This window comes from Halyomorpha halys, unplaced genomic scaffold (genome assembly GCF_000696795.3).
Source record: "Halyomorpha halys isolate HHAL.00 unplaced genomic scaffold, Hhal_1.1 Scaffold949.1, whole genome shotgun sequence".
NCBI lineage: Eukaryota > Metazoa > Arthropoda > Insecta > Hemiptera > Pentatomidae > Halyomorpha > Halyomorpha halys.
In genome coordinates, this window is record NW_027109590.1 from 465,480 (window position 1) to 478,096 (window position 12,617).

At 29.6% G+C, this 12,617-nt stretch overlaps 1 protein-coding gene across 7 annotated transcripts in view; it reads right to left on the bottom strand.

The window, feature by feature from the left end:
• The window catches only part of OtopLa (Otopetrin-like a), a 331,346-nt gene that overhangs the window by 249,753 nt on the left and 68,976 nt on the right, over positions 1–12,617 (bottom strand). The window lies entirely within an intron of this gene.

Below are 12,617 nucleotides of genomic sequence, written 5' to 3' on the forward strand. Positions count from 1 at the left end.
GGTTTGTAGGCATGCCATAAATCTCTCTTATGATTTCTCTCTGTCTTATGCCTAATGGAGCGTTCCGTGAAGGATTAATTTCATATGATATTCCCATATGAGTATAAATTTGTCAAATGAAAATATAAATCAATTTATTTTAGCAAATATCATGAAAACCACTACTCCTACGACAATAAACGTATTAAACTAGCTTTAATTTGTGTGCTAACAGATTCACTAACTACTGACCTTTCAGTAAGTTCTGTACAACAATTTATGAAATATTGCTTTTTAAAAAGCTATATCTCGAGAACTATAAAATGTAAATAGCTCTATCAGGGCTTAAAGTGTAGCAAATTTACTCTACCTTAAATGATGTTCTCTTAGATTTTCTATTGTTGTAGGTAGTTTTAAAGATATACAGCTCCGAATGAAAAATAATTTATTTTTAACGTTTTTAAAAAGCCGCCAGTTTTTGTTCTCCCTACGCATACTTGGCAGACTTATCAATTTTGACTAGTAATTATACATAGTTTTCATTAAAGTAATAAAAAATTTAGGTGAAATAACTGACTTAACAAAAAAACTTTTTTCTCTTCTGGGACTCTTGTACTATAATTTCTTACCCAGCTTCAAGTAGAGTTAGTTCCTGTAGCAAATGCGTTTTTGCCTCTCGCTCTGAAGCAGCTTATTTGCATTTTCGATCATTCTCAGTATCAATTAGTTCTTTCAATTTAATTCTGCATTTCATGTTAATTTGTTTATCTTCACTAAAGATTTGTTAACTCACATCTTACAACCGAAACCATACAAATACTAAATGTTTTTTAGTCTTCCGTTTTTATTTATAGGTTTTAGACAACCGCACACCCAATGTTGGACTCACCAAACGCTACCCATGGACTTAATATATTAAACAGACAGATCTTATGATGTATTGCGGAAACAACAAAAGAGAAAAAAGTAGAACCCTTTCTTTCTTAAAAAATATAATTAAAGTAATAGAAAAAAAGCTTATATAATTTTTTTTTATCTGATATTCAACAGTCAATGTTAATCACTAGCACACAACGTCGAAACGTTAACTTACAACGAATGGTTCCCGACAAGTGTAAATGGAAGAATAGCTTTGAAGTTCCATCTAAGAATTTTCTGCACCAATTCCCACAGTACCAATATCAGAATATTGGAATTCCTCCTTCAGCTTAAAGGAGACAGTTGGGTTTTTCAATTTTTTTTTTTTCATTTTCTTATTTCAGATTTTTATTCCTATTTTAATGTAAGGGAAGAAAATATTGATTTGATTTTTATATTAGTTCTCGATATGTGATGTTAATATCTTAATTTAATATTAGTTCTGAATTAAATTTTATAGTATATCAAGTTTAAATAAGCATCATGATTTCTAGTTCTTTTTTCGTATCTGATTGTAGAGAAACATTTGATCGGTTTTCGGCTATAAAAAGAAAGGAAGTTAGAGAAAGAAAATAAACAAGAAGACAACACTTAAGTTGAAAGACAGCTGAGGAAGTTTAAGCGGAAATATCACTTTCATTGCTATCAACAGGTTCCAAGCGGGAAACATTGATTTTTGAAAATGTTCTCAAGTCTTAGAATGCTATTACCAATGTATATTACAATTGTTTATTGATGAGAATTACACGTTTCTATAAATATATAATTAATAATACACCACAGATTAATGATACAGTACAGAAAATCAAAAATTCTGTTATAAATAAAAATCCCTTTCACAAAATGTTTTGACTAACAAAAAAAAAAGTTCACGCAATAAATTAATAAATAATAATCTGAAATAGATCAGTAGAAAAATAAAAATGAAAAAAACCCAAGAAAATGTGATAAATAATTATTCACATATCCCTAAGAAAAATATTTATAACTCTTAACGCTAATTATTACCTGCTTCTAACAATTTATGATTATGATCAATTAATTTATTCATTATAGTAAATAAATTATTATGTGATGCTGGGCAGCTTAATTGACTAATTAGTAAGTTGATTAATCATTCTAACAAAAATACTAAAAGTGCTGTTGTTATATCAAAAGAGAAAATATTTCCAGGACTAGGTGAAAAAAATTATCACCAACTTTCAATCGCATTTCAATTAATATTAGATTCTGAATAGGTGGGTTAATTAGATCCAAGCCCTTGCTTTATTCATCCATGCTAAACCGATTATATCAGTAAAAAAATCATTAACTCCAGACAATTATAGCGAGAACATTGCCGTTTTAAAGAAAATTATTTCCTTATTTAATTCGACTGACATTTATTGAAGAAGATAAATAAGTATACTTTTAAATTTCGTGCTTCTTTAAATACTAAAGAATGAAGGCACTAGATGTATTGGTCAATAATTGTAAAGGTTTGATACAGTAATCACATAAAATAATAAATTATGATATCAATTTATTTAAGGCAAGGCATATTTATACCCCCAAAAACAAGACTAAACCACTACATTATAAAACATTTCGAGCTTTTTTAGTTCAATATCAGCAATAGTATAACATAGTAAAGTATATAATAAATTTCATGTATTACATATGTATGAAGTACTAATTTTTATTTTAATGAAGGGTACAAAAAAAAGTTCAATTTAAACATCCTCTATAACAGATAATTTACATAAAGCATTAAAAATAAACAAAACTTTATCAATATTTTTACTAAATGAATGTATACCATTTTCAATTTTTTTTTAACAAATTAATATTTTTATTGGAAGAAGATAGTTGATAGTATGAAGTAGATTGTAGGAAGATAGTCCGAGTGGCGGTCAATAAAGGTATCAAAATAGTAAAAGAAAACTATTTATTATTAAGCAACGGTTCACCCCACTTTGCAGAGCTGTAAGATTCAAAAAGAGGGACTGAGTCGTGGCGAAAAGTTGGTTAACAATAAATAGTCTTCTTTTACTATTTTGATACCTTTATTGACTACCACTATCTTCCTAAAATTAATATTTTTGTTTAAAATAATACAATTTTTATCTTATTTTATTAAACACACGCTACTATTGCTATGCTAAAATAAGCGTTATCAACTACTTTATAGTAGATAAAACTAGCTTTAATTTGAGTGCTAATTGACATCTATATGTCTAATGGTTTCTAAGGTATAGAGTTCTCAAAATGAATTCATCAACTACTGATTTTTCAGTCAATTATTTTCTGAAATGTTGATTTTTGAAAAAGTATAACTTGGAACTATTGAACGCAAATAGCTCGTTTAGGGCTCACCTTTTAGCAAATTTACACTTCTTTAAGTAATTTCTTATTAGGTTTCTTTATTTGTTATTTTATATATATGGAGCTCCGAATGAAAAAATATTTTTTTACTTTTTATAACCTTACTATTACCCCTGTTGAACAGATCCGCTACCTTGGACTTCATCTGGACAAACGATTAACTTGGAATTCTCACACCAGACGGAAAAGACAGGAAACTGCATGTCGATTACAACTATTACAGCACTTACTAGACAAACGGTCTAAACTTCCAACACACTACAAAAGACTCATCTACATGACTATAATAAGGCCAATCTGGACATATGGAGTCGAGCTTTGGGCTCCACTAAACCTTCGAATTCCTCTCGTATTCAATCCTTACAATCCAAAATCCTTCGTAAAATCCTCAATGCTCCTTACTTTGTTACAAATAAAATCATACATAAAGACCTTAATTTTCCCTATGTAACCGATCTAGCCCGAACCAGATATCACTCCTTCCATTATAATCTCTCTAACCACTCAAACCCCCTAGTTTCTAATCCTGCATCCTCTTCCATTCCTGACAATCCTCCTAGGCGCCTGAAAAGAAGATGGCCTCGAGACCAGCTAATGTAAAATGTCATTGGAGTGCTACCGATGGGTAGTTTCTCTACAGGCCTGTAACACTCCAATTTAACTTAGATCAGATTTACTAAATGTATTATAATGTACAGTTGTAAATAGCAATAAATAAATATTAAAAAAAAAAACTTTTTATAACAGTCGACATTTTTATTATTCCTAATTATACTTGGCAGACTCATCGATTTTGACCACTAACAATACATAGTTTTCATTAAATTAATAAAAAACTGACACTTGGACTGTTATTATAACTTCTTCCTTACTTTTTTTTTCTTTTCCGGACTTGAAAATGGAATAAAAGACTAAATTTTTGTTGTGAATTCGTATATTTTTTATTGCTTTATGAGGAGAATATGGTAGGGATGCGGGGGGGGGGAGGGGAGGATGGTTCAGCAATAATACAGAAATAAAATCAACTTATATATTTGTGCCGACTTTTAGACCTGAATTCCAGGCATTCGTCAGGGTGAAGAAAGTGATTTTAACTACTTCTCCTCACATCAATCTATGATAAACCAATAACACTATGATATATTTTGACAACACTATAAATCTTATAATTATTTTTTTTTTTAAATCTAAATTTAATTATTTAATCATTTCGTCTCCATGACAGCAAGTTTATCAGAAAACGTCAGAAATGTTAAATTAAAAATATAGTTTTCTCCCAAGTATATTTACCATTACTAGTGAGGTTTGGCACCAATATCAAAAATTATAAATTTTTTTATTCCTTAGGTTGATCTGTAATAGATACCTATAACATTAGATATTTGTTCTTATGTAAGACAAATTTTTGTTAATTTGCTCAGATTAAAAAAAGTTCATGATATCTTTATTATTAAAAATACATACATACGCCTCATATCATCGAGTCAGTGATTAGAAAAATCAAGTGCACCGACTGTACTACAACAATCAATACGATTAGGGTCTTACCAAGGGGACTGACCCTGTGTGCTATTAGTAGGGGGAGGACTAGGGGACTTATCGTTTTGGGGTATCTACAGCTTCTGGTGGTATCCAACACCTAGAATGCCTACTGTTTTAAAAATAGTGGAGCACAAAATGTGCTAGTTATTCAGACTTAAAAATAGAAAAAGTATTCCTGCCATGAACTAGCTTGAAAAAAAAAAAATTAATATTGTAAAATAAAAAATTAATTTTGTAAAATCAAGTAATTATATTTATATTTAATACATATATGTGTATGTTTTTTCAATTGTTGTGTCAATAGCAAGGTTAGAAAAATTATTTTAAGCAAATTGAATTCGTTTTAAGAAATGATTTATGATTTTCATGTTCTATGGACAATTATGTGTTGGCTTATCTAGATTGTTGGTGCGTAGAAAACTATTAAATGCTTATTCCATAAGAAAGAAAGAATAAAAAATATAGTACCCTCTGAAGTAGTTTAAAAATAAGTCCGTTGTACGCAGGAGATTTAAGGAGTCAGCTTAGCAACCTCCCAATAGGTACGGTGCCAACTGGATTCCGGCCTAGACGGGTTGGCATTTATTTCGGGGCGGACCCACGGGTTAAAATCTCGAACTTAGTAATTTGATAAAGTAGACTTCTTCCTCCCATATGCCCGAAATGGCCAGGAAGAAATAGTTAAAACATAAGTAAGGTTTAAACAACTTCTTTTGACTTTCAAGAACTGTACTTAACTGCATGGGCTTTAGAGGGGGGAAGTCATACTAGGCATGTCATGTAAAGTTATTTACTGTAAAATTAAATTTCACATATTTATTCTGGCACATTAATATTTTTATTATAAGAAACCATAAACGTATAAACTTATACTAAGTACATGAGTAATTGCTACATCCTAAGTTTCCTTACTATTTGTTTTAATTTATTCATTTTTTATTCCCACGCTTTCTTTTCTGAAAATTATGGTTTCTTGAAATTGTCATTTTTCTGCATATTTCTTTACGATGAATAATTATCTAATTCACTACGCAATTCTGAGGGTATATTTTTTTAAATTTTCAGAATGAATTCGGTATTGAGGAATCAAAATAAATAAATTTAAAAAACTTCCAAATAGCGATAAGAGATAAAAATAAAATCACTGAATGTTCCACGTTTGGATGTATATTGTTTATACAGGAGTTATCAACTGGTAGAACTAACAAGTAATATGAATCGGATTTTATTCGCTATCGGAATTCGGAAGGACGGAAGAGATAAAGCCTAAAACCAATGGATGAGGCTACAATGGAGGGTGATAAAGGGAGAGAATGTAGGGATTCGGGGAAGTCGTAAAGTATGACTGGCTTAGGGGTGGGGCAGCTGACCCAGATATCTGGGGGCGGCACCCCGTCTACCACTGCTACCTTTGGATTTGACCATTTTTATTTCTGTAGGGAACTAATAAGGAGTAAATAATTGTAAATCAAAGGAATTAGTGAATTTGCATTATTACAATGTCATTAATCGTCAAATCAATCTCATATTTATGTAAAAATAACTCTCGAGTTCCAAACATAGTAAGCCTCGAATTTTCCCTACCCAAGGTTACAACTAAATAATGGATCATCTTAACGAGGATAAGGAGTAGAAGCAATAATTATCAGCAAACAAAACTCCTTATTTTCTTGCGAATAGTCCAACGAAGTTTCGAATCTACATTATTCTTATTGCATCAGTAGCTAAATGGTACATAAGCGAGAGCTGAACGCTTGAGATCTGCGGTAACTGCGGAATGAATTGACAGGTTCTAAAGTTAAATCCTTAAACGAATACTAAGACTAATATACGGCGATCTATCTCTCTATCAGCTATCACGAGTACTGCATATTGGAGGCATATCCTGAGAAAGTATAAATAAACAATATACATATTTTTGTCCATTCATTACTAGTATTGTCATAATAAAACCTTCTCGTTATAATGGCAAGCCAAGTGAGATGAAAACTCTCCGAGTAAATTAAAAGAAATAAAACGATCAGTAAAACCATGGTCAACATCCTACCGCCATAACAGCCGCAGGGAGGAAGTTGCTCTAACCCGCTTGAGAATAGATCATACTCTCCACACGCACTCTCATCTGATCAGAAAACTGCCACCTCCAACGTGTAAATATTGCCAGTCCATTCTTACGATTAGACAATTTTTGAAGAATGTACTCACTATTTGCCAATAATAAACAGGATAGGACTGACCCCAAATTTATCAGAAGCTCTCACAGAGGAGGAAGTTAAAATTACATTAGTATTTGAATTTTTAAAAGTACATCGCCTTCTTTATAAATTATAACTCCTCTTCGATTTTTACTTTTTTTAATTTATTTTTTATTTTATTTTTTATAATTTTTTGTTATCATTTTTTCTTTCTTTTTTTTTTACTTTTATCATGTCATAGGCGTTGACGACCAGAGGGTTTTTCGCCTTTAAGCAACAATCAACAACAACAACAACCTTCTTTACTCCTACCTCTAAACTCTGAGCCAAATCAGAATAGTAGTTTTCGAAATACATGTAAGTTTGGGAAAATACTTTTAGTTACATAAGTAAAGTTGAGGATAGGATTTGATAAAATTGATACTGAGCTATTTAAACACTCATCCTCTACTTTTCTCAGGCCAAATTGAACGAAGCGTTTTCAAAATACAGGTCTGTCAAGAAAAATATGTTCGCCATGCATAATAATAGAAGAAAATCAGTATGGGAACATTGAGATACCAATCCTCACATACCAGAAAGTTCAACAAAAACAAAATTACCATTACTAAGAATTATGCTTGAATCACAGATACAGAACAAAATGGTTGCTCAATGGTTTATTTGTGGTCCGATGGAGAAAATAAGAGATTATATAAACAATAAATTGTAAAAATAAAATGAAAAGTATTCTGTTTTAATAAACAATACTTTTTCAAACAATGATAATTTTAATATAATAAAAAATATATTTTTAAAAATTAAACAACATTTTCTTCAATTGGTATTAATTCACCACAATAATGAGATTATGCAATACTATCACGAGAACAGACAACTTATTAAACGTTACAATTAACTGGTAAAAAAAGAAAAAAAAACAACAGTTAAACTTAAATACATTATTGAAAATATAAAGTAATGCAAGATCTGACATTGAGTATATGTTTTTGCTACTTCAATATAAATAACTTAGCAAGGATTCGCTATCAGCTCTGAGCTGATAAAATCAGCACTATATAGCTAGTTATAACTGTCTTTCCATGTTAGAGGTTTTTCTTTAATTAATTAATTTTAAATAATCGTCAAACGCAATTTAATAAGTTAGCAATTGCATTTATTCTAGAATTTTTCCGATCCAACCACTTCTTAACCTTTTATCTTTATTCCCTGAATGTTAGACTTCTTCAAACATCTGACCTGTTGGCATTATGTATTAGCATATTTAAATTATTTGTTTTGCATGGAATAGAGCAGTATGAACTACTTATAGGCATGTTATACCATAGGTATTTCCATAAATAGGAATAACCTTTAATAAATAATTCCATACATAGGAATAACTTAAATAAGTTATTTCAACTTATTTGTGTTATGCATGTATTGTGCAACCCCAACCATCTTCTCGTCATATAATTTATCCACGGTCAACTTAAATTTAAATCTCTCATCTTTATGAATAAGTTTTTACCTCTACAAGTTTTTAATTGCATCCGAATTTATTCCAAATCCATTAGTAACATATTATCTTGCGAAAATGTAGCATAACTGGCAAAATATACCAATTTTGGAAAAAAAAATAGATTTTTCCAATTATATTACTGAATATTATGATAAATACGATGTTTGATTTGTGCATCAACTTAAAAGAAATATAGAATATAATTATTCTTTAAGGGCAATCCTGCTGTTTTAAGAGGTTTGAAAGAGATTGAATTGGATCTAACGTATCCATCGTATGTAATACAAATAAATTAAAAATCGACATTATTTAGGGAAAATTAATTTTTTATCATTGAATTTAATGTACTCTGTATTTAAAGTGGAAAAAATATCAGATAAATAAGAGAAGCTTCAAGCAGGCTTTAATAATAAATTTAACCATTGATTAGTTGATTCTATTTCTTTCAATGTGTGGTAAACATATACTTGCTTTTAAGTTACAAGCACGTAGGTTTCAAATACTGTGCTAGTGTAAGTTCGTTGTCTATTATAAAATCGATTTATTACTATTGAAGAAACAAGAAAATTTTATTTATTATTTATTTTCTTTATTGAACTGTCAAACATTAATATCGAAGTAGGTAAATAGCCCTATCCAATAGAATAAGTTCAAAATATAAAGCTTCTTCAAAGGAAAACAACCTTTTCTTATTTTAATTTCCGTCGAGTATAACATATAACAATCTAACATTAAAGCTTTTTACAAAAAATATTTCCTTTCTTCTTTTCTAAAACAATGTTCAAAAACATCATTAATAACAAAGTTGATTGTAGTGTATTGAATAATCTTGAAAACTTTTCTGCCGTTTCGTTTACGAACTTTTTTAGTTTCATATAGCTCCCATCCACAAACACAAAAAATAAATAACTAATAAACAATAGGAAACTTCCTTATAAAGGTTATCACTAGACACAATTAAATGTACATAAATTAAAAATTTATAATAATACTATGATTTAGGTCTTATTCAAAGATAAACTATATCCTCATATATAAGCATATTTGTTGTAAAAACTTATGCAACCAAAAAAAATATATTTTTAAAATCTTATGAATAAAAAATATGAAATCAAAATAAAGAGTTAAAAAAATATATAAGTAGTAAAATAAAAATTATCACAAACAAAATTTGAGTTAAAAATGTATTCAGGAATGCATAGAATCTACATTACATAACTATAGTTAATACTAATATATGCAAACTCCATCCTTTATACCTGGTAAATGTGCACGGCTAAAAATCTTCCTTTAAAGTAGGTAACGATGTATTACTAATCAATTTATTAACGTTTATCTGATCTATTACATAACATTTATGAGCCGAACCTACTTTTGAAGTTTTACGATTCTACGAAAAAAAGATATGTTGAGACAACGATAATGGATGTAAGGAAAAAAAAATTTAAAACCTATAGGTTTGAAATGCCTATCCATCTTGTCATACTTTAACAGACATGACATCCTATACAGTCCACACAATAATATGCAAAAGTATAAAGTGTATTGAAAAAAATCCATTATTTCAAATTATTTTTTCACCTTCAGCAGTAGCACCTGTTTTATTTTCAGGCATGGCTTATTTTCCATCATAAAAATCAACATGAGTTTAATATATTGAATTAAATAAGAATAAGTACTTTGTGGTTTAAAAGTTTAAATAAATTCACAAAACTTTAAAATAAGAAAGAGAAATAATTAGATGCAGTTATCCCTTAAGAATAATATAAAAATATGGAAGATTTTGGATAGTGCAGAGATTTTAAAAATAGTAAAACATATAAAATCTGGAACGAATCACATAACATTCACTCATCACCCAAATTACGTTTTCAAATTATGAGCAGCTTGGTGAACTCATGTTCCATTATCGTTATTTTTGTGAACATTTTTTATATTTCCGTTTCAATAAAGATTTATATTTAGGGTTTTTAAGGTAGGAAAACAGACTATCAACTTTTATTCTGCCTAGAATACAACAGTTTAACAAAAGATAACAAGGTCATGTACATATGCCTGCAATCCTGGGAGATCGGGTGGTTGCAGGTTTTTTCCGATTCAAACTTGTTTTTACTTTTATCCTTAAGTTATTTATCATTTTTTTTAAATATTTTGTATTTATTTATTGCTTATTATTGCTAACAATACTGTTCATTTATTAGAAAAAAAATAAAGGTACTTTAGACAAAGATTATATAAAAATACGTTCTTAGATCCATGCTTAACTATTTTAATGAGGAAATATGCCAAGTTTTATCAAAACCGGTAACTTCGAAAAAAATGTGTAAAAACACTCATCTTAAATATTGATACGAATTTCCGTTTTAAAGCTAGGCTGTTCACACACAAAGACACACGGACCTTTTTACGAGACTATGACACAGAGGAAGTCAAAATACGTGTTTTCGTCGAGAAATCGAATTACTTCCATTTTTCCATTGTCCATAAAATTTCGAAGAATTTTTAATTTTCACCAAATATGAGTATAAACATTTTTGGAAAATTTTTTGTCGTTTTTTGGGCGTTCTTTTAGCCTAAGAATTCTAAAACTTATTCTTCACAATCAATGTGCTAAAGTTTATATCAAAATAGTTATAGAGTTTCAAAGTTTCACAAAAGCTGCACGTATTTTTAATTGGTACTTTTCATGTCTTAAACATGAGAAACCTTTCTTAAAATTATTGAAAGCTCTAGAACCCTTGAGGAAGCTACCAGAACTCAAAGAACTTTTAATTTTCACCACCTCTCAGTATGAAAATTATTGATCAAAAACTTTTGAAAAAATGTTCCGTCGTTTTTTGTGAATTCTGTTGAGAGTTGTGTTAGCCACCTTAAAAGAATAACAAACATCCGTAATATTCACAGTTCTAATTTTGATAGCAAATGAGTTATATGGTGTCAAAGTTGCACGAAACGTGTGGTCGCCACGCGTATCTTTGAATGGTATTCTTCATGTTTTAAATAACAGAACTATTTCTAAAAATAATTGAGAACTCAAGAACTCTCAGGGGCCAACCAAAACTCTAAAAAAATCTTAAATATTTATAGGCTGGGGGATCAAATTTGCAGAAGTAATCTTGCCTCCACCCCATCAACGTAATCTTGCATAAGTTCACTTTGAGTTTTTCTTTTGTCTGAAACTGTAAAAAGAATTTTCGATCCATTTTTAATGATTTTATATTCTTAGTTGAAGTCCAATACAATATGCACCTAAGTCAGTCCTATCTGGAAGTACAGACGATTGATTAATCTTTTTGGTCCGTCTTGTGCTCACCAGATAATTCTCCTTTCTCTAACTTTCTATAGCCCAACTATAGAATTGTTTAGAGACACTCCTTAGAATAGCAACGGTGTGTAGGTTGCATTATGCTTAATTTAATTAAATAATAGACGACAAATATGTTTTAATAATAAAAATATTTAGAAGATATCTATATAAAATAAACAAATAGAGAATAGAAACACATTTGCAGAATCTCATATAACCATTTATTAGTTGGAGATTGAGCTTGGGGCCTAGCATGAAAGATTAGATTAAAATCATTTGCAAAAAGGACACACCCACTTGTCGGACTCGTCATTCCCATTTGTACCAATAGGTGGAAATTATCCTTATTGCGTTAAGGAAGAAGATGCAATATGAAAAGATTTTAATTAAAATATTGTAGTGAGAATTAAAGAAATGGGAAATGGATTAAATTCTATAACTGCTAGGTGAATGAACAGATGGCTTCGGTATATTAATGGCGGAAAAAATGTAAAATAAAAGAAGAAAAACCTAAAATAACTGAAACGGCAAATGAACAAGGGAATTCCTGAAGTCCTCACACTTGGTATTGGAAATAGGGATAAGGGTCATTGGGTTTCCCCACGCAATAAGAAAATAAATAATCTTTTAAATGATAATATGACCATGCGCTAGGATTTTTTTTTTTTTTTTATTATTTATTTATTGTAATTTACAACTGTACAAAATAATACAACAGGTAAATATGTAGTATGTTTCATATACACTTGAAAATCTTGGGAAGGAACCACCCATTGGTGGTACTTCAAACATTAATTTAAACTAGAAGGTC